A 23,861-nucleotide genomic window follows, 5' to 3' on the forward strand; every position below is an offset into this window, starting at 1 on the left:
AAACAAAACTTCACAGCAGCCCCTCTCTGGTGTTCACTGTGATCATGTGACCATTGTGAGCGAGGAACAGAGGAGTGTTGATGTTACAGACCTGTTACTATGACATCTCTAGTTATAAACAGACTTGTGGTGATTAGTATTAGTCTGACTGATTAGTAGCCCCGGAAGTACCAGCTCTTGAAGCTCACATGCACCAAAGATGTAGCAGATGAGGAAACATTTGGAGGTATAAAGGGTAATGTAGTTTAAGTTTGTCCTGTAGAGGGCAGTCACTTTAATGTGGTCACTTGATGTTGGTCTGTTGAATTTTAAATTAAGTTGAAAGAACGTTTGAGGAGCATCATACCTTTTAAAACAAAAATCTGTTAGCTGGAAAGTCGCTCATTTTCGTTGGGAGTTATGATGTGGGCGTGTCCAGCGACGTGACAAAAAATGAGTAAAGTTTAACTTGTGCTTCATTTTACCGTGGATTCTTGCTGTGTGGCTTTGAGCGATGTTAACTCACAGTATATTCCTGTAGGCTATTTTCTCGAAAATGACAAATATTACCCAGAATGCATTGTTTTCTACAGTACATTACTGTTTTAATGGAAAATGGTTTGTTACTGTCAGAATTTGGCCGTTTTTCTACAGCAAGGTCTAACAGTGTGGTTTAGCACCACATATGTTACTTATGCACAAATCGGTGGGCGGGGCTAAACAGGCAGTGATGAAGTAGGCGTTGATCTTCTTCTGCAGAGGCGGTGCTTGCTGCCCTTTGACGTCATAGACTAAATGTATTGCTGTTTATTATTGATTATGTTGATTGGCAGTATCGAAGGACAGAAGACTGTAAACTATTCCCATAATAGAGCTTTATTATATGCCTTGAAGACATTAACAATGATACTAAAGGCTGAAACACCATAATACATGTAAATGAAGTAATCAAAAACAAAATGTAAATAAAAAACACACTTCAGTGATTAGACACTTTGTATAAATTTGTGATACTTTTCCTCCCCCATTTCCATCAGTCATTGAATCAAAATAATCATCACAACACTTCAGTAAAACATCATGCTGAAGATCCCTTTGCAAGTGCTTAAAAATATATATTTTTCTATATCATATTTTCAGCATTTCACTTTGTACAAGCTTGCATTAATGTAGCTTACAATGTAAACTTGGCATTGTGCACAGCAACTATTACTGGCTCTTTTGACAAATTGGTTATGGTGTTTATCATTTGTAAGTCACTTTGTATAAAATGATCCAATCATTCAGGGCTCCACCCAAAGGAAGACATATTTTGCCATGCATTTCAAATACTATGGCCTCTTCATGTCACGCTGAAAGAAAGAAAGAAAGAAAGAAAGAAAGAAAGAAAGAAAGAAAGAAAGAAAGAAAGAAAGAAATGGACGATAACTGTAATGATAACTATATTAGTGTCTCCAGCAACAGATGATAATTTACAGTTACTGTTAACAATAACTTACCGTTACATTCGCATACATATGTTCACTCAATTCGACATCACAAGCTTTGCGTCTGTCATGAGGTCTGGACTGATTCATCTTTGCCATTAAAGAAAAAAAAAACAGAATAGACAAATAACTAATGATTATAAACAACACAAAATATATAATATAACAACTACATTCACACTTTCAATCTTTTAGTTACTACTCAATTTATCTGATCAATAATACTATTGATAACCAAACTAATTTTTCTCACCCGAGACTCCATTCTCTTTTTCATTCTGCTTCTCCTTGAAAACAATGAACATGTTACATTCTTATAGACGAGGGATGGGAAAACACCAGAACAAGCACATCTGGATCTTCAGGATAATTACAGTCTTGGAAGAAATGTGTAAAAAAAGTACACATTATGTGTAGCACTCTAGTTATTTATAATAATAAATAAAACACTGTTGGAAGAATTCAGTTGCTTTACACATAGTTATGTTTAGTTTTAAAATTAACACAACCTGTGTATTCATTCACAGCATCCAACACAATCTGTCTAGCCAATAACACCCATAATGTGTTAATATTATGCATTTACACATATTTGTGTTAATCTCTGAGGTGTAGTGAAGACCATGCAAGAGTGGAGTTATTGAGATAATTAATCAAGTGATAATTGTGCATTAGTGATGAACACCTGCTGTTAACAAGCAGAATCACTGAAGAAAAGAGAAACACGAGAACTACAACTTCAGTCACAGTCTTAAATGAAATAAACTGAAGATAAAAGCAGATATTATGGCTATGTTCAGACTGTCAGTCCAAATCTAATTGTTGTGCATATCCAATTGAAATCCGATTAGATTTAGTAAGTGTGAGCTCCAAAAAAAAAAAAAAGAAAAAGAAAAAGTGATTTTAACTAATCCGTTTTGAGATACAGTGCTGCTTGAAAGTTTGTGAACCACTTGCAGAACCTGTGAAAATGTGAATAATTTTAACAAAATAAGAGAAATCATACAATATGCATGTCATTTTTTATTTAGTACAGTCCTGAGTAAGATATTTTACATAAAGTTCACAAGACAAAAAAAAAAAATAGCTTAATTTATTAATATGACCCCATTCAAAAGAGATCCATATTTTCACACTGAGGACAACTGAGGGACTCAAATATAACTATTAAAAAAGGTTCAAACATTCACTGATGCTCCTGATGGACACATGATGCATTAAGAGTCGGAGGGTGAAAACCTTTTGAATTTGAAGATCAAGGAATATTGTACTTAATTTGTCTTCTGGCAAACATTTAAGTGTCTTCTGTTGCTTCTGAAGGGTAGTACTAAATGAAAAAAAAAAAAAAAAAGATATTTAAACAAAATAAGAAAAATTTGGACATCTTTATTCTTTACCTTTATCCTTTATCACCCCTGACTCTTAATGCATCATGTTTCCTTCTGAAGCATCAGTGAACGTTTGAACCTTTTTTAAAGGGATAGCTCACCCAAAAATGAAAATCCAAGAGCATCCAAGATGTAGGTGACTTTGTTTCTTCAGTAGAACACAAATGATGATTTTTAACTCCAACCGTTGCCGTCTGTCAGTCAAATAATGGGAGTGATTGGGAACTTGATCAATAAGAGTCGAAAAACCTTGCATAGACAAATCCAAATTAAACCCTGCGGCTCGTGACGACACATTGATGTCCTAAGACACGAAACGATCGGTTTGTGCGAGAAACCGAATAGTATTTATATCATTTTTTACCTCTAAAACAACATGTCCAACTGCGTTCAGCACTCGTTTAGTGAGGTCTGATCACGCTGCCCTGGGGGTAAGCAGATAAACATTTACATTTTTGGGTGAACTATCCCTTTAATAGTTGTGTTTGAGTCCCTCAGTTGTCCTCAGTGTGAAAAGATGGATCTCAAAATCATTCAGTCACTGCTGGAAAGGGTTCAAATATGCAAAAGATGCTGGAAAACTGAAGGATTTTTTTTTTGAAGAATATTGGGCAGTTTAACTGCTCAACTGCTCAACTGCTCATATATATATATATATATATATATATATATATATATATATATATATATATATATATATATATATATATATATATATATATATTTCCATATTTGTTCATTTCTACATTTATGTATTTTTACACTTCTTTGCCCATAGTGTATTGAGGAGGGCATGGTTTACCTCAGATATAGCAATCGAGCTCAGAGTAGGTGAGAGTGAAGCATTGAGGCCACAGTGACACCTTGTGGTGTGGCTGAAATACAAGAAGTGTAGCCTACTGACGATCCTGCATTAAAACTAACTAATTGCTTTTCTATGCATATACAAAGAAATGTAAACATTTTAATATTGATTATTTTTAATATTGACAGGTTTGGGATTCCATAGTAAGAAAGACATCTGTATTGCAAAACTCTCCGTGTTGTTGTTTTGGGTTATACCTACCAATACAATATCATTGCCATAGAAACCAATGAAGATATTCTAGGAAAAAAAAAAAAAAAAAAAAGCGGCACAGACACACAAATTGGATCTAAACATTTGTGACACACAATGTGGGCATAAATAATTGTAGGTCAAATTCCAATCAGAAACACAAATAATCAGATTTAGACTGACAGTGTGAACTTAGTTACCTTGAATAGTTACCTCAAGATTTCAGCAGAGGAGGATTAAACAACTCCACAAACAGCATTACCAGCTTCACTGATTAATGACCAGATTGACTTTATTTGTGTCATAAGTCTACAGAAGTTCTTATTGAGAATTAACAGAGGTTTAGATGTTGATGTTTAACTAGTTATAAAAGGATGCCACCATCATAGTTTTCAGTGTTTGCAGTATTTGGGCTCCTTTTAAAGTAATTCACTTTTAAGCAATTACAATAGTATTTCACTATTGAATGATTTTAAAAACATGAATTATTCTCATTTATTTCTAAGATAAAAAAAGATCTGTCCCAATGAAATCAATGTTTCTAGAAACACTTAGAATTTCTCAGAAAATGTCTCAGGTTATGCATGTAACCATGGTTCCCTGAGAATAGGGAATGAGACACTGTGTCTCCTAGGGGTCACTATGCGGAATGCCTCCGGCATGCTAGGTGTCTGAAGTTTGAGTCTAATGAACGACAATGAACTTGACAATGGCAAGCGCCAGCCTATGACATCACCACTGGTGTGACCGTGAGTACAAAAAGGCACCCGTGAATAACATCATCCACTTGTCTGAAGGATTCCTGCTCAAGAATGCCTGAAGCATGGCAAGGGGACATCGCGTCATGTTCCCTATTCCCATGGCTCCAGTTACATGTGTAACCTGAGATGTTCCCTTTTGAAAGGGAAATCCCCTAGGTGTTGCTACCGGGAACATAATTGCCATGTTGAAAGGATGAGTGCCTTATTGGCTAAGCTAAGTCAAGACCCAAAAAGTCTTCATCCCTAAGGTGCACCAGCCACAACAATACTCCAGAGCTTCTCAAGAACAGAGGCCTCAACAGCATGACTCTAAAGAGAGGAAGCCTAGCTATGTTTAAACTGAGCTCTAGGAGTGGAGGTCTCAGAATAACGATTCTCCTATAGAGAGGAGGCCTAACAACATTCTACACTCAGGGAAACTTGCAAGGAGGCTCACAGAGAGCCTGCAATCCGCAACTGATATCCAGGTGGAGCTCTAGAGAGCTGAGGCCTCAATAAAGGTAACTCTGTTAAACGAGAGGAGGCCTGAAAATGCTCATATCAGCCAAGGAGGCTCACAGAGAGCTTGACGACTCAGCAAATAATAGTCGAGCTCTAGGCGTGGAGACCTCAGCATAACAACTCTCTAATCGAGAGGAGGCCTAACAACACCCCACACTCAGGATAACTAGCAAGGAGGCTCACAGAGAGCCTACAACTTGCACTCATTATCCAAACGGAGCTCCGGGGAAGCATAGACCTCAGAAAAATATCACCCTAATGAGAGAACACCTCGCAATGCTAAAAAACACTGGCCTCAATAAAGCATGATGCTGCTGTTAACAGATTCTATAAATGCAGTATCCAAGGAGGCTCAAAGAGAGCCTTGACTTGACTTTACAACACTGCTTGAAAATGCAGAGACTTCATAGTCATAATGCGCTTCCTAAAGTAACAGCTAAGGAGGCTGAAAAGCCTAACAACTCAGCATCACTAGTAGGTGGAGCTCTACAGACGGAGGCCTCAAATATTGGCCTAGCAACATCCAAAACACACCCGTTAACACAAAGTAGTTGCCAAGGAGTCTCACAGAGAGCCTACTACTCAGTAAACTACGTGGAGTCAGCGCATTCACAACTAATATGTAATGACGTCATAAGCTGCCGCCTGCCAATGTCAAGTTCATTGTCGTGTTTAAATTCATGCTTCAGACACCTAGCATGCCGGAGGCATTCCCCATAGGGACCCCTAGGGGACACAGCGTGAATACCCTTTTGAAAGGGAACTACATTGCAGTTAAATATCTACAATTAAATACTTCATATTTCTTACCAAATCAGTAACGTCGTAATGATCACTGCAGCTCCACAAACCACTCCAACGGATATGTATAATATCACCAGATGTCCTACAAAAGAGTAAAACATCTGAACAGATTAATTTTCTTCACTTTAGAAAGAGTAATGTAAGTATATAAGCTGCTCTACCTTTAACAGTCACAGTTACAGGGTCTGATCTCTGAGATCCATGTTGATTGTGAGCCTGACAGTAGAAGCGTCCACTCTGTAGTGCACTGAAACTCTGTCCAGATCCAACAGCTGAGCTTTCATTCTCCTTAAACCAGCTGAAGTTCAGAGCAGGAGGGTTTGAATCACTGCTGCAGATCAGAGTCACTGAATCTCCTGCCCAAATCTGACCAGACTGAATGATGGAGACTGAGACGTTCCTGGGAGGGTCTATAATAGACAAAATAAAGTGTATTTTAATGTTTTGCTACTGTAAATCCATTAATTTGATGGTCACCACAGTTACTGAACCATCATTAACTCACACATGACGTTTAAAAGTCACAGCATCAGAGTATTTCTCTCCATGATCATTGTTTCTGGATCTGCACTTGTATTCTCCACTGTTCATCAGAGCTGATCTTTGAGATGTTGAAGATTCTTCCAGATCCTACAGACGTTCCTTCTTTAAACCAGCTGAAGTTCAGAGCAGGAGGGTTTGAATCACTGCTGCAGATCAGAGTCACTGAATCTCCTGACACTATTTCACCAGATGGACTGATGGACACTGAGACACTCTTTGGCGGGTCTAACACAGACAAAAAGAAAATGTGTATTCATTGCGATTGTTAATCACTAATTTCTTAGTTACCATTTTCTTTATTTTTTGGACTTGCGCTACGTATTTTTCACTGTGATCAGAGATGATCTTTAATATCATGTATGTTTGTCCAGATATCAGAAGTTTTGTCTCTTTAATCCATCTGATTTCTGCAGGAGGGTTTGAATCACTGCTGCAGAGTGAATCTCCTGACACTATTTCATCAGATGGACTGATGGCCTGTTGCACAAAGCCTATTTCAGTTTCTACCCAGGTAAGTTCAAGATTAGTTTGAGTAAACTCTGGATTTTCAGGCTGGATTGTTTTTTTATCAGGTTTCATTGCTATGGTAACTTACGCTACACAGCTAATTATAATTATGTATAATTCATATGACATATTCATATAGTTATTATATTAACTGACAGTATTAAACTTTGCTTTTAAATTAAAATAAATAATTCATTCATTAATATATAAAGCTTTAAAAACAGGTTAAGCTTACATGTTCTTTTGAGCTCTTTGTGAAGCTATATAAATTATTAGGCATATTTCTTTGATTCACATGCATTGATATAGTCATATATTTTCAGTCAGTTGCCTTCTCAAACTTTCACTGCAGCAGCAGTGTTTATTCCTGCTTTGTAAATGTGTTTAATTTCATGATATTTTTCATAACGATCTTTTAATCATTGGAAGAGAAGTGAACTGTGCGGCTCTCTCGTGAGAAGTGAATCAAACGGACGTTCTCCATGTTCCATGTGACTTCAGAGTTAATCGCAAAACTCTGTATTAAACCTGAGTTGACGGAGAACGTTTATGTTGAGCCTGATCTAAACCAGTTTGGATTTATCTGGATGTGTCAACCCCAAACCTACTCTGAAACTCAAAGTTTGTTCAGCTAGCTTCATGCAACAGGCCACAGGTGTTATGTAGAATTATGTACAGTACATTCAGTGTACATTCAGTGAAATGAATCTCATTCAGTTTATTAATTTATATTAAAACTATGTAATTCAAATGGATGGAAATTTTGTATGCAATTCAAATACTTAAATATTAAATTTAGACTTTTTTGTGTGTGTGTGTACAGAACAGGATTAAGCACTAAAAACCTCTTCCACTCTGCCGGCCCGTTGGCGGGCCGAAACGACGTCATAATATTTTCACTTATTTTGTTTTAAGATTTCTGGAGATACTATCAACCCATATATGATACCATTTGAAAGCTTAGAATCTAATCTTTACAAAGAATATAATGACTTCTGTGTTTATGTTACACAAATTAGTAAGATAAAGCTTAAATATACAATCATGCCAAAAACGCCCCTCCCCTTGACAACGATGAAGAAATATAAATATGAATATGAATTTTTCGCATATTTCATAAAACAGACATGTCATATATCAGAAGAAAGCTCTCATTCTCAGGAATTCGGCTATATAGTTTATTTTATTGTTTTACCAACATCATTTGAACGATCTTCAAAAGAATTGCATAATAAATATGATAAATGTGGAAAAAACAAACACAAACGTCACATTTCTACCCCGTTCAATGCTTCTCTAAGATAAAATCAGCCACAAACTCTATATCATCTTTTACCTTATGATGTTTTCTTTCAAATGAGCCTACTTTCACTTTTTTGTGAGCTTATTGGTAAATAATCCACTGTTATGTTGCGGTTGTCCGAAACACAAAATGGAGACGAATGAAGAAACACGCGATCTTCACACCATCATCCAAACGGTCTGGCGTCCTTCAATGATGACGATGATATACATATCAGGCATGTGTATAAAGCTAAGGATCCTATTTGTCCAGGGACATATCAATCAAGCTTCTAGTCCACTCAGATGGCAAGATATTCAACAAATCATTGAGGCAGACAGGCGGGATCACACCACAGCTTTACACACACACACACACACATAGGGCTGTTCGATTCCGGATTTTTTGGAATTGATTCCGATTCCAATTCCTGTTTCTGGAATCGATTCCTCACTGTTATTTTCGTTTTTTTTTTTTTTTATATAAATGCCAACACCGTGTCTAACATTGTCGCGTCTTACCGTGCCACACAGCAAGTAACTTTCTACACCGGGCGTGCAAAGCGAACGTTGCAAATCCATTTGTCCTTCCTATTAGACATATTGCGACTGCTGCTTGGTCATAATTAGAACGAGGCATTTACTTCGGGGATTTGTCACGTCGTGCTTCCTGCGTCAGGTGTAGACAGTAGACACAGTGTAAAGACTAGGAATATGTTCACCATATACATATAGGTAGATTCTATTTACATACACACAGGGTGCAATTTGTGAAAAAAAAAAAAAAAAAAGAGGGGGGATGTTTTGAAAAGTTTACTATTTTTTTTTTTTTTAAATTTATTAAAAACCACAGTGGAGCTATATACTATTTTTGGCAGCTGTTACAGAAACATTTTTAAAAAAATGATTTAGGGGAGAGTGGGGGCGGTTGCAACACTTTTTACATTTCCTTCAGTTTCTCAGCGACTGTTTGTATTAGAAAGACAAAAAATATATATATTAAACCCATATATGTCACCTACCTGCCCATACTGTTGCAACATGTGTACATATGATAATATGAAAGTAATTTGTACTTAAATGGACCCTGAAAAATGTTGCAACTGTCCCCATATATGGGGACAGTTGCAACAGTCTTTTAGATGTAATAAAACTCATACTTCTGCATAATTTTTCAAATCTTTTTTTTAGTTTATTTGAGACCAGAGTTCATTGAGTTAACTTTTTAAAGTAAAAAACAAGTACACAACCATGTAACACCTTTGTCAAAATCCCACAAACTGATTTATGTAGGCCCAACTGTAGTAACAAGCAGTAACAATTTCATAACAACACCAAAAGCACACAAACGGATTATTTCATAGCATCGAGTATTCACAATTCCCCATCTGACTCACAATTGTGGCAAATGTAAATGGAACCACCATCAGTGCAGGCTTCATGAGCCCATGCCTTGCACTGGCAACATTGAAGCCACACCTCTCCCGGTCTGGAGTAGCTCTCCAAACAGACAATGCAAAAATCTTCTTCTTTCTCAGAGTCACTGTCCTTCTCTGTATGCTTTTTCTCCTTGGTTTTGGTTTGTTGGCTTGTTTCCAGTGTGTTTTTTGTCAGTTTTCTCTTAACTTTTGTTGGCTCTGTCTTAACTTTTGCTTTCTCCCTCTCCAAAGCCTCCTTTTCGGGGGTGTCTGTCAAGATGGCCGATTTGCATTTTTTCCTACCGTTTCTTTTCGTTATCTTCCGTGGTCCTGCTCTGGGGTGAGGTCTAACAGTCTCAGGTGAGAACTCAGCTTGCACTGGAGGAACTGCAGAAGAAGCAGAACTCCCAGCGTGCACTGGAGGAACTTCCAAAGGAGGAGATGTCCCAGCGTGCACTGGAGGAACTTCCAAAGGAGCAGATGTCCCAGCTTGCTCTGGAAGAACTGGTGGTGGCGGCCGGTCTGTCACCAAAGATGGTGCAAAGTCACTGTCTTTGAAATTATCACGGTTATAAGGCCAAATTCCAGTGCTGCTAAAGCCATTCTGCACATTGCCTGGTGTTCCAGCCAATGGGAGGGCCAACCTAACAATTCCAGGTATGTCGTAGATGGACATCGTCAGGCCTGGGTGACTTCTCATCCAGGTATCACAAAATGAGTTGACATGACGTTTTAGGGGGCCATACACAGTACGATCCAGTGGCTGTAATTTGTGGGAGCAATGGGGTGGAAACGACAGCAAAACAATGCCATTTTCTCTGCAGAAATCTATTCCTCTCGCAGAAAGATGCGAGGAATGATTATCAAGGATCAAGAGGACTTTGGCATCCAATGAGGCCCTTGTGTGGTGGTGGAAATGTTTAAGGAACTGAAGGAAATGGTCCTCCATCATCCACCCTGATTTATTGGCGGCTCCAATGCATCCAGGCGGGCCATCGCGGATGAAATGGTCCTTAAAGTTAACCCGTGGGAATATGAACATGGGTGGAATCATGTTCCCTAATGCATTGCCTGCACATGCAACTGTTACCAGTGTTCCTCTCTCTCCGGAGGTTACTGCCCCCACCTGTCTGACGCCACGCCCGGCAACAACATTTTCTGGTTCTTGGACAGTTGTGACCCCGGTCTCGTCCATATTCCAGATGTCCTTCCCTTCAAATTTGTTTTTGTCAAGCACATTGGCAAGATTGTCGTAAAACAAGGATACATTGTGACGGTTGAAGCTTGTGTTCCGTGTGAGACTGGTAGCTTGAGGGCACCGTATAGACAGACTGGGCTGTCTTTTCATGAACCCCATAAACCAATCCCGGCCAGCCAGGGAGCACTCATTCCAGGTTTCAGGGTAGGGGCACTTGTAGTAGACAGCTAGTTGGTAGGCCAATCTACGAACCTGTGAAATTGATGGTAAATGAATCTGGAAGTAGAATGGTAATTTATCTTATCTTATTATTTCGCAGCCTTAATATTCTTATATAATTCTCCCTACCAGCCCTCCCTTTAAGCCTACACTCTGCTTTAATACCTTCCTCATGCCTACCTCTTTAGTGCTGAGACCATAGAAAAGATCAGCTGCTCTTTTTAGGTATTCTGCCAGACTATCTTCCTGTTGGACTGAGAAGACCCTCCTCGGGGTCCAGTAACCTGTCCTCATCTCCTCTCCTGGACTTAGCCTCTCTCTTTTTTTAATAAAGCGGTAGAGGGTTGTGTGGCAAATTGAATACTGTTTTGCCACAGACCTCACTGTCCTGCCATCATTGCTCACTACAGCAGCAGCTAAGGACAGAATAGGTAGAGGGACACCCCTTTCTGTTGTCCTTTTCCTGTCTCGTGGCATACTGAAAAAAACAGAACAGAAAATGTAGGATACACTGCAGCCTAGTTTGACTTTTAAAAAAGCAATTTGCTGAAATACAAAGAGGAGATACCTGATTATTGAAATATGTTCTTTATCAAACCACTGAATTGCCTTTTATATCAATTTTATCTAATTGTCATTATTATTGTCATGAGGGACAGTTGCAACACCATGTGGGGACAGTTGCAACAATGCGTTGCAACTGTCCCACCCCCTGGCAGCCATCTTAAAACTAGTGATGCTAGCCTAACACATTAGCTTGAACACATTGTACCCAAGTCTGTTAAGAGCTAAGAAACTGCACATTCAAACTATAAAACTATAAAAAACAATACTTAAACAGTTTAGACAGTATGACCAAAAATCTAGTAGTGAAAAAAGTTACTTTTTTACCTTGAATTTCAGTTCTCCTATAAGGAGGTTTAACATGTGGCTGTTAACCTTTCAGAAAGAAGGAGGGGCATACTGAGCATGTGCAGTAGGAGTGTCATGACTCTAGCTCATTCCTGATTGGATAAATCAGCAATGTTGCAACTGCCACACGTTGCAACTGTCCCCACTCTCCCCTAACCTTGAGATTTGAAGTATTAGATAGCTTAGTGTCATTGTAGTGTTGCAAATACAAGCTATCTAATAAATTAATATAATTCTTAATGACTTTCTGATAGAAATGCAATATCAATCGGTATTATTAATAGAATAACGATACACAAACCTTTACATTCAATCGCGTTTGGTCCCATTTATTTTTGATCACACTAAACTTTTAGTCCAAAAGTGAGCACATTTGGAGAAAAGCACGTTTACCTCATATTTCATTAGATATAAGCTGGCCAGGGTTTCATAATTACCGAGGACAGAAAATGTAGTTTGCCAGGGGGGTACGGGTGCATGCTCCCCCGAAAATTTCCCTGGTGTACATATATGAATGCTTAAGATGTTTTAAGGCCAACAAATTGGATAACAATAAAACCATGTCAACAAACAGGCCTACATGCATGCACAGTTTTGAGGCAGCTTTAATCGCATGTTTGGTCATTTCATGACTTAACTTACAACAGAACAACGACGGTCATTGCTCGTAGGTCTTTTGCGCTTTATTTAAGCTATAATAAAGTAATTATGCAGCGCGTGCCGGCGCATTTGCGCATGCAATTCTTTAGTGCGCGCCACGAGCACAGTATAACGGCTGATTGGACAGTCGTGTTAATTTTTCTGAGTTACCGACATAGCCTGACAACATCTCATCATATTTAGCGGCTCTGATCTGACCGCAGTTCACTGTTGTTCAACTGAAGCTCCCTCGTCATCACCTTTTCCGCGCTCGTTTGACTTGCGCCTGCCGCTGAGGCGAAGCCAGATATTTTATTTATTCCCACCGGGATAAAGGGGATAAAAATAATTCAGCAGAGGCAGGGATACATAGACCATGAAGGGGGAAATCCTAGGCCTTTACACATATAAACTTTTTTAGGGCCTTTACACATTCTTCGCGTGAGTGTGATTGATTGTTGTCGATTGATTTATTCTTCTTGTCCTAAACTACAACGAGTAAGATCAAACCCGGCCCAGCAACTGATTCTAAAGATTTCATTGGGTCAGTCATTGCGTGTGATTGCTTACACAATGCTGAAATAATCATCCTACCCTAAACCATACTCTGTTTCACAACTGGATCCATTTATTTAGTCTGAACTTTATTTCTTTACAGGTGACGTGATTGTGTTGACAAATGAAATCGGCTACGTGGCCGCGGGTTGTGTTAAAAAAAGAGCAGACGATTCCCCTTAATGGAATCGATTCCAACCTTTGCATTCGACTCTCGATTCCCAACGCCTCGGAATCGAGGAATCGATTCTTTTCTGGAATCGATTCCCAGCCCTACACACACACACGCGCGCTTCAGTTCCACGTGGTGGGCGTGTGATCGCGTCGCGAGTGATGAGAGGAGCTGTTTGATGGAAAATTTGCATGTGTTTTCATAGTTTGTGTATTGTTTTGACTTCTAAAATGGCATATGGAGAGGGTAAAGCACCAATGGCACCGATAGAAGCGATTTTGAAGTAGCCTACTTGAAAGAGATGAGGCATTGACCAGCGACACCATACTTCAGTAAAGTTGGTTTTATATTCGCACATTCGGACATCCGTATTCAATAGTCTTGTTAATCACACTACATTGGACATTCAGTGGACATTCACAAGTAAATATGCCATTAAAACAATACTTGCCTATTTTGATCGACTGTGAAAAATGTTGTAAGTTGACAATCTTTGGTTGTCAATATCATGTCGCTGCTTAAAATTCGCAAACATTAATTTATTGCACATTTATTGGAAAGTCTGAATTTATCAGAAGTCCGAATGTGTGAATATAAAACCAACTTTACCAAAGTTTTTCTCGAGGGAGACGAGAGGACCCTGCGTTTGACTGGTAAGCTCATATATTCCTGCATTTACAATGCTAATGCTTATTTAATGTTAAATTTATTTTTTTTTTGAAATGGGAAAGCACAGCAACTAAGCCAATAAACTGTTACATATGACAAAATATTTGACGAAACTGCGTATAAGTATATGCATACTCGTACATGTTAGTATAAGTATGTAGACTTCAATAAAATCGTCATTTGAGTAAATCTACATTTTGAAATCGTGATATATATATATATATATATATATATATATATATATATATATATATATATATATATATATATATATATATATATATTTTATATGGTAAACGACTAACTAACAACTTTTTTTTATGTTTCAGATGCTGCATGAGATGAGATCCTGGACCACCGGCACAGATCACCCTCACATCTCCAAGACAGGCCAGAGGAAGGTGATGCTCTCAACACGAGGGACAAAATATTATAGTGATGCACAGAATGATATAAATGTGGAGGATGTAGATCATGTTTTACATTGTTAAAGACCACATACATTTTATTTTATATGTTATATTGTCTTGTGTCAACTGAAAGGAGAATAAAACGTATAAAATTATGCCATTTAGCATAGTACTTGTTTTGCATCTCAGAGACAAAGATTAAAATGAAGAAAATCAATAAATAGTAAAATAAAGTGCTATACCATATAATAAAAATTGGATTTTTGAGGTAATGCAGTCTGTAAAACCTGTTTTTGCAAAGGGCAATCCAAAGGACACTTGTAAATGCTATATGCTAGTATAATTTTGCCTCCCTTCTGTTACATTTCAATAACTTATGTTTAGAAGATGATAGATAATTTTTTTTTTTTTTTTTTTTTCTGGTACAAACTGTCACACAGTGGAATCCAAGAAAACAGTCAACAGGTTCCTAGAGCAAACAGAACCTGATTTACAGATTTTCAAAAACAGGATTTTGAACAAAAAAAAAAACTAAAATCGCCTATTTTTTAAGTGCTTATTACAGTATTTTAAATGCATACAATGTTATTTCTGAAGTATTACAGTCTGATTTTGTTATTTTGAGGGGTTTTCTTTACAATGACACCAAAATTTTACATTTCTCTCACTGTATGTGTGAAAGGTGAACATTTAAACTTTGGTATGTCAAATTCAGGTGGAAATCTAAAATATGCCTCAGAGTGGAAGAGGTTAATTTATGTTAAAACTATGTAATTCAAATGGATGGAAATTTTGTATGCAATACAAATACTTAAATATTAAATTTAGACCATTTTTTGAGTGTACAGAACAGGATTAAGCACTACAAGGTGAAGTGACAACCAGATGTATCTGCAGTGTGTACGTGGCCTAAAGACACATGATCTGAATCGTTGTTAATGTTGTCTTTTCTTCAGACATATTTTTTTGCCAAAGGCCGGTTTGCAAGAGCTCCCACAAAACTCAATGACCATTTATCAGAGATGTTTCGAACAGTTGCTTACAAGTCCTTAAATTCATACTCACACGTGACATTGAGCTGAACAGCAGGAGAGATGTGATTGTGTCCGTGTACAGCACAGCTATATCTGCCTGCATCCTCTCTTCTGACTGACTGCAGCAGGAGTTCATTGTTTCTGTCTCTTCTCTCAGTTAATGGCTGTGAGTTTCTGTACCAGATGAATGTTGCTCTGTCAGTCAGAGTGCAGCTGCTTTTACATGTCAGACGGACTGAATCTCCCTCTGTCACTCTCTCAGGAGACTCCACCTGAAGATCTGAACACAACACACACATTATATCTAGTGCTGCTGTCATACACTGATTATTATTCAACATAATGCACAGAAGAAGAGAGAAACCTCATGAAAGTCACCTGTGACAGTAAGAGTCACTCCTGGATTCACGCCCAATCCATTTGTCTTTATTAGTGATGAATCTGAAATAGTACTTGTGTGAATCCTTCAGTGTCACATGACTCAGTCTCATGGAACACTGTTTATCTCCCAGATACTGAAGCCTCTGACTGTATTCAGGGTCCTCAGACAGATCTGGATGCTCTCCATTATGTTTTACCAGTGTTTTGGTCCAGAACACTCTCATGATCTGATGTCCAGTAGGGTATGTATAAGTGCAGTTCATTATCACTGATGAGTTCTTTAGTGCACAGATGTGTGAAGGACTGTAACTCACACCCCAATCAGCACTAGAAACCCCTGAACACAAGTTCATACTAAACAAATTAGTAGCGGCTTTTGCATAAAAATGTGGTATGCAAAATCTTGAGTGTTTTTTAAAGTGTTCAGTGACTAACCATGAATCATGAGGAGAACCATCAGAAGAGGAGGAGCCATTCTGACTGATGTCACCATAGCAACACCTACAACAATGTACAGTGGCTTATTTCTATTATATTTAAGTGTTTTAATTTCTTGTATTGTTTATAGTACAATACCTTGTTAACATATTGTAGAAAAGAGAACATGGCCCCTCTAAGTATTTTAGTTACCCTTTCTGTGATCTAGTCTCTTATTGGTTGTTCAGTTAAGCACTCTTTTGTATAGAGCATAAAGTTCCGCATCAATTAAAGTGTGTGTTCATGAACGATACTGTTGGTGAATGCGCTGTGAACTGAGGCTTACATCTGTGCAGAAGTTCAGTAAACTTTGTGAAAGAATCCCCTTGTCATGGCTCATTTCACCCACTTTTACAACTGCATCGACCCAAATCAGAAGCACATTGAAACCACATTCTTAATGTCATCAAACCGTGTATCATTAGAAAGATTAAAGGCTCCACACAGCTATTTGTGTTCAGTTGTGTTTGTGTTCAGCTCCATTGAACAGCACCTTTTAGTCCAAAAGTGCGGCTCTTCTCGAAAATGATTTATATTTATATTGATTTATTCTCACGTTTGCAAAATATTTTGTCATAGAGAATATCATTTCTATTCATTTCACACTGATTTATGCAATCTGAAGATCTAAAACAGGGTAAAGTGATATCTGTCTGTTCTGTTCCGGGTTTTGCATGTGAGTTATATGACTCAGTGAGTGCTGATTTTGTCTAGGACTGTCAATCATCTTACCGTGGCATAATTCCTGCCTTCTGCATGACCACATCCTGTGTAAACTTCCCCCTTCGCAGCTCAGTGAAAAACAAAGCCAAATAAATGCTTCTACATGTCAAAAATTAAGAAAATATACATTATTACAATAGTATATGATTTGTGTGTGTTTCATGTGATTTGGGGTAATTTCATATGAGTAAAGAATGTTTACAGTATACATCAGGGGTCATCAACTATATTTGTCCAAGGGCCAGAATTTTTCTCTGCAGACACTGTAAGGGCCAGATACTCGTAATATAAAATAAAATTTCGAATTGTATCCTAATATGTTATTATTTGATATACTAATTCTAATTCCAAATTTATGTTATTTTTTTACATATTACCTGTACTGCAGCAAGCCACCAGGGGGCAATAGTGATATTTTAGGCTTCATATTTGTGAGGCTGTCAAGCTGTCCATCACTGTCACCTGCAGGTCGGTGGGTTGGTATTCGATTTGAAAATTTGACATTCGAATATTCGGGGTTTTTTTTTTTTTTTTTTGCACACCTGGGATCCCCCGCGAAACGGTTCTCATTCCCCCTTGAATAAGGCCGGCGACACACTGGCTGCATGAGCGTCTCAGCTGCGTACTGCGTACGTTTTTATTTCGGCTCCCATATTTAACAGGTTGGAGTTTGCACACTGAGACACGCGTCTCAGGCGCGCTCGAGCCACGCGGAAAACGCGTGCATGCTAGAAATAGAAACGATGCGTGTTCCAGCAACGGGAGTGTTCTCTGGCTAGATCGCAGAACAACGGAGTTTGTATGGACCGAAGTGCATGTCTGAGCTTGTGTTTTGTTGCTTTGACATTGTGGAAAATAGAATAATAGAAACAAAATGTATTAGCATTTTTACCCATTATTATCAATCTAAATTGAATCCCGTTTTTAATTTAACTTAATTTCGTTTTTCTTTATTTAAATTTGGTTTTTCTTTATTTAAATTTGGTTTTTCTTTATTTAAATTTCGTTTTTTCTTTACTTAAATTTCATTTTTCTTTATTTAAATCTACCCTTACTGTGCCAATTTGTTAGTCCGAAAAATATTAGACTACCTTAAAAGTATTGCTTAATTTAACAGACCTGTGTGTGTGCGTTTTATATCACTAGTGCAGTGTCCGTTCTCGGAGCATAAGCCCTGCCCGCGTGAGGTGTGCCGCTTCCCGCTCGCGCTGTTCTGACTGTAGTTTACTAAAATTGTATTAATTCTGAATGTGTCGCGTCTCGCGTGTCCATCTATATTGCACCAAATGCGACACTGCACTCCCTTGTGAAGTCGATTGGATGAACGGTTCTCGAAATAATAAAAATGCAAACGGACATACAGACACAGATTCCTGCCTTTATTAGAGAGAAAAATATGTTCAGCCCCTCTCTCCGAAGCTTCGAATAGTCGATGTTCATTACTACCGAAGCTTCAAGCTCAAAAAATGGTATTCGGACCAGCCCTAAACTTTTTCCTCTTACAAGGCTATTCCTGAATTCAGTATTATTCTGGGGGCCGGATGGAAATCTCTGGCGGGCCGGATTTGGCCCGTGGGCCGCCAGTTGACGTTGCATGGTATACATGCTAAGCTAGTGTAGCAAGCTCCATGTAAAATGCTAAATATAACATATTTCAACAAAGTTCCCTGAATAGGAAACGAGACGCTGCGTAATCGCTATGGAGAACGCATCTGCGTGATTGCGTCATGAAGCACTTATGAAATCAGTCCAATGGGGTGACGGAACGTCATAGGTGGGTGACGTCACTGACCAGGAACTATAAAGCCTACCCGAAAACACTCTCATTCAACTTCTGTGCCTTCAGCCAGCGCTACGTGTGAAATCGTTTGTCCTATTTATTGTTGTCTGTCTTCCATCTTTTTATTTTGGCGAGCGAACAGCATTTCAGAAACTGTGTTACCTCTGCTTTTTTGGCAGAGATGCACACCAGATGTGTGCTGTTTGTTTGGGAGTGCAGCATGCCCAATGCTTGTGAGCATTGTGATCTTCTTCATGAGGCTGCGCTCCCGCCGAGCCCTCTTTGAGGGGGGTGGCTCGGCTTGTGTTCCTTGCGGCTTGGGTTCCGCTTCTGCCGAGGCAGACTGGCGCCTGATGTCGTGGGGTTCGAAAATTGATCTAACAGAGGGTTTTTGAGACGGGCGCAGCCCTCATCTGTTGGATTTAATGTTTCTATTCGGAGTCAGGAAGCATGCTCTGCGGTTTCTTCCGCTACAGTTGAGGCAGCTGCACTGATGACATCCAGTTCTGAGGAATTGGATGTTGTTAGTGTGGAATCAGGGGAAGCCGAAGACTCGCCTCTTCTGTTTTCCTGCCTATTGAGTTCAAGGCTTACCGTTTTCCCGACCTCCACACTGAGGTGTCGAGGTTGTGGAATAAGCCTGTCTCGTACCATATATTTACATTATACAGTAATATGCTGGGTATGAGAAGGCACGGTTATAGGGCGATGCCAAGAGTAGAAGAGACGCTTGCAAGCCATCTCTCTCCTCAGTCTGTATCATCCCTTAAAGTACGAACTCCACACACAGACAACAGAGCGTTGCTTCCCGTACTCCCCCTCCAAGGAGCTGGGAGGTGGGGAAACGCTCACAGGCAAAGTCCTTGAAGGGCAAGACAGATCTGAGGACCGTCATTGCTGCTAAAGAGCTTTGTCGAAACTGAAGCCAGATAGCGTTCACCTCATTATACGGTGCCTAGACAGCCTTTCGGTGCCCCCACAGGGCATTGTGCTGCCTGCACAAAACACACCAGGGCCCAGCCTCGAGAGGCTGGTTCCCTGAGTAGTTTTTTCCCTCCAAAAAGCCAGACGGCGCTCACCTCATTATATGGTGCCTATCTGCCTTTTTGGTGCCCTCAGGGGGGCGCTCTGCCAACCCCGCCACAACGCCAGGGCGCAGTAGCCCAGGGCACAATGCCCTGCCTCAGAGAGGCAGCCAAGCCAGTTGTTCCCTGCCGGTGCGCCGATTCAGGGCATTGTGCTGGCTGCCCAAAACACACCAGGAGCCAGTCTCGAGAGGCTGGTTCCCTGAAAAAAAAAAAAAAAAAAAAAACTGAGGGTGGTCCCCTCTGGAGTCAAACGGCGTTCACCTCTCTCAACGGTGCCCGTCTGTCTTCGGTGCCCTCAGGGGGTGCTCTGCCAATCCCGCCGCAATGCCATGGCGCAGTGGTTCCCCGCGTGTCACCTGAGGGTGGCGCGCCCTCTATTGCAGCCAAGCCAGTTGTTCCCTGCCGGGGTTCCGCTTCAGGGCACTGTGCTGGCTGTCCATATTTTACCAGAGGCCAGCTTCGAGAGGCTGGTACCCTTAGTAGATTTTCTGACAGAGTGAAGTCTGTCATATATATCTACAGTGGGTCCTGCACACAATAGAAAAGGGGTATGCAGTTCAGCACCCCGATTCTACGGGGTCCTACCCACAGTGGTGGGTCCTGAGCAGGCTCTGGTGATGGCACAAGAGGTAGAGACTCTTCTGCGAAAGGAGGCTATAGAAAGGGTTCCTCTTCCCAGCAGGGAGTCAGGGTTTTACAGACGCTATTTCATTGTGCCAAAGAAAGATGGGGGATTGTGTTCGATTTTAGATCTGCATCAGCTAATCGAACAGTAAGACAGTAACAGTACTCAAGTTCGAAAGGCTGACAATATATATATCGTGTCACAAATCAGGTCCGAGGACTGGTTTGTCACGATAGATCTAAAAGACGCATACTTCCATGTGTCGATCCTCCCGCAACACAGGAAGTTCCTAAGGTTTGCTTCAGGGGACAAAGCATTCCAATATCGGGTATTGTGCAGGGCCTTTCTATGGTCTGTCACGTGATTAAGGAACGACTCAAAACCCGAAAGAGTCATGAAAAGAACTAATCAATTCTCTTTCTGGCTCAGACTGCATTGGTTTAGTGTATGGGTCTGTCACGTGATTAAGGAACGACTCAAAAACCCGAAAGACTCATGAAATGAACTAATCAATTCTCTTTGCGGCTCAGACTGCATGGTTTAGCATATGGGTCTGTCTGTCACGTCATTAAGGAATGACTTAAAACTGAAGACTTGTCAGACAAGAGGTGAGGTGAGCTTAATCAGCTTGTCATAAACTGAAGACCCAGGTAAAGAATGAATTAATCATTTCTGAATCTTATAGTATTGTAGTTTTGCATTGTTTGTGATCAACATTTGCGGAAGTAACACGTAACATTTTAATTACATTTTGCTTAAATGAACGAAATGATTCAAAAAAAGATTTGTTCATTTTGCTGAACGAGACTCAAAAGTCCGAGTCGGTAAAATTATCCGAACTTCCCATCACTAATATTAATGATTGTAGTCCTGTGATTTTACAGCTTGAGAACCAACAATAGTATGACCTTTTTTTTTTATTATTATATTATGCTCTGAAATATCATTGTTTAAACACACACAGACATCAAGAACCAGCATATGATTCTCAAGAACGGTGACAATAAAGTAAATACAAAATACTGACAAACAGATCAACTCTGAACATCACAAAACAAGCTACTGTCACAACAAAACAACAGAAAAATAAAAGCAAACATGAACAATCTACGAAAATTACAGGACAATTCAGCTGCATAATTTATTCATGCAGCAATGCATGATGGGAGCCATGGCATGAGTTTTGATTGGTGGCTCCCATCATGCACTGCAACATGAAGCACTTTGTTTGATTGTCACCATTGTTGAGGGTCATATGCTGATTCTTGATGTCTGTGTGTGTTTCAAAAAAAAAAAAAAACCCTGGATCTCAAGCGGTAACAGAGATTTACTATAAAGAAATAATAACATCCATATCACCAGTTAATATTGGATGTCACCAATTAATCTGGCCATTTCACAATGAGAAAACACAACCATTATGACTGTTCTTCCCAAAGCATTGTAAACCTAAATTGATCAACTTTGGCTCACAGCACTTTTGGGAAACGCAGATCAGATCATAGTTTCTCTGACCATAACAAATGTGCTCTACAAACACAAAGCTGGAGCAGCCAGAGATAAATTAACGTTAGTAAATAGAGTCAAGAGCCCGACTAAAGGAAATGCTTTTCACCATCATGGCGACTTCAAACTAAACTATTACTATTTCACCTTACTTGTTTTTTTCAAGGCAATCGGTTTGCATGCTTTTTTAAGTAAGGTTTACTTATTGGATTTTACAGTGTAATAACAAACTTAACCCTACTAATTTAAGCTTTAGTTGGCTTAATACTCACCTTTACGTCTTTGTTTTTATATAACAGTTCACACTAACGCGGTAGCTTTAACCCTCGCGGGTAAAGAGGCTCCTTTCCAAACAGCACGTGGCCACGAGGCAACTTTCACCTTCACAGGCAAAGAGGCTCCCGTCAGCCATCTATTATAATGAAACAAAGTAACTGAATCTTACCGTTAACAGCTCTATCGATAGCCAGGAGGCAAAAAAGAGAAAGGGCCGGTTGGTTAACACCTGTATATATAGACGGTGATTGCAAGCGGGGCATGGTTAATTTGATATACCGTCTCCTGATAGCTCATCCTTAGCAAGGCAGACCCATACTGTGGCGTGTTGACTGAAGTGAAATAGAACAGATAGAACAGATAGAGACTGTAATTCTGTGTATATCGGGATTGCAGGCTGTCTGAGGCGTCTTTGTGCATGCACTTCGGATCTGTCAGTCAGCGCGAGTAAGATCGAATTTTTTACATCAGTATGAGTTTGAAAATCACATTTCATTGGTTCAGACTCATGCCATTGAGAATTTGCTATGAATATTCACAAAGTTGGACATTTTTCATTTGTTTTGCCTGTAGCTCGAAATTAGCCCATGCACATTCCAACTCATTTTGCCATCATGGTCACATATGTTCATTATGTGTCTATCCAGAATGACTTTTGAGCAGCAACCTTTTAATTCTGGGTAAGCCATTTATGGCCTACTTTCCAAAATGGGGTTGCATGCGGGTTTAAGCACATATGCCCTTCCACTTCCTCTTTCAGGCCAATGGAAATCAAGCACCATCTACAGTAAAAGCTGTTGACTCTATGATGGATAAACTTTTCAACTAGTCCATGAATCACATACATGGCGAACCGTAGGGCCTGCTCCATATGGAATATTTTTGAGGTTGTTTCTATGGATTCTCATTGATTTGAGAGGTTCATTTTGTTGATTGCATTTGTGTTTAACCTTGTGTTTTTTTCAGTTCATTGTCTGTTTTATACACGTTTTCTCCAGTGAATATGTATAAAGTTTCTTTCTATATAGAGAAACATCTTTAAGTCTAAACAGCTAATGAACATGGCTGTTATTACTTAAAAAAAAGATTTTTTTTCTTTTGTGACACCGTGCCCCAACCCTTCTCTTGAGCACACAGTTCAAGCTTTCAGATCTACTTCATTAGATACTCAACTTGTGTATTAATGTATGTTACTGTGGTTTGACCTTGTTCATTTGTTACCAACTTATGTTTCAATACACAATGATACTGGAGCTATTTTAATCTAAGGCAGGTTAAAATAGATATTTGTAACCAAGATATAAAACCACTTTAAGTTTTGACCTTGAACCTTATACTTACCATGTGACAACTAGCCCCATTCTCCCCTATAACATATTTGATTTTAAAGATCAATTATTAGTAAATGATGATCTTACCTGTTTCACGAACACTCATGACCAGAGACAACAGAACAAATGAACAGAGTGAA

The 23,861-nt window shown here is 39.3% G+C and overlaps 1 pseudogene; it reads right to left on the reverse strand.

The window, feature by feature from the left end:
- Positions 1–843: 843 nt before the first annotated feature.
- On the reverse strand, positions 844–23,842 carry LOC125271248 (annotated as a pseudogene).
- Positions 23,843–23,861: the final 19 nt, after the last annotated feature.

The sequence above is a fragment of the Megalobrama amblycephala genome, linkage group LG7 (genome assembly GCF_018812025.1).
Source record: "Megalobrama amblycephala isolate DHTTF-2021 linkage group LG7, ASM1881202v1, whole genome shotgun sequence".
Taxonomy (NCBI): domain Eukaryota; kingdom Metazoa; phylum Chordata; class Actinopteri; order Cypriniformes; family Xenocyprididae; genus Megalobrama; species Megalobrama amblycephala.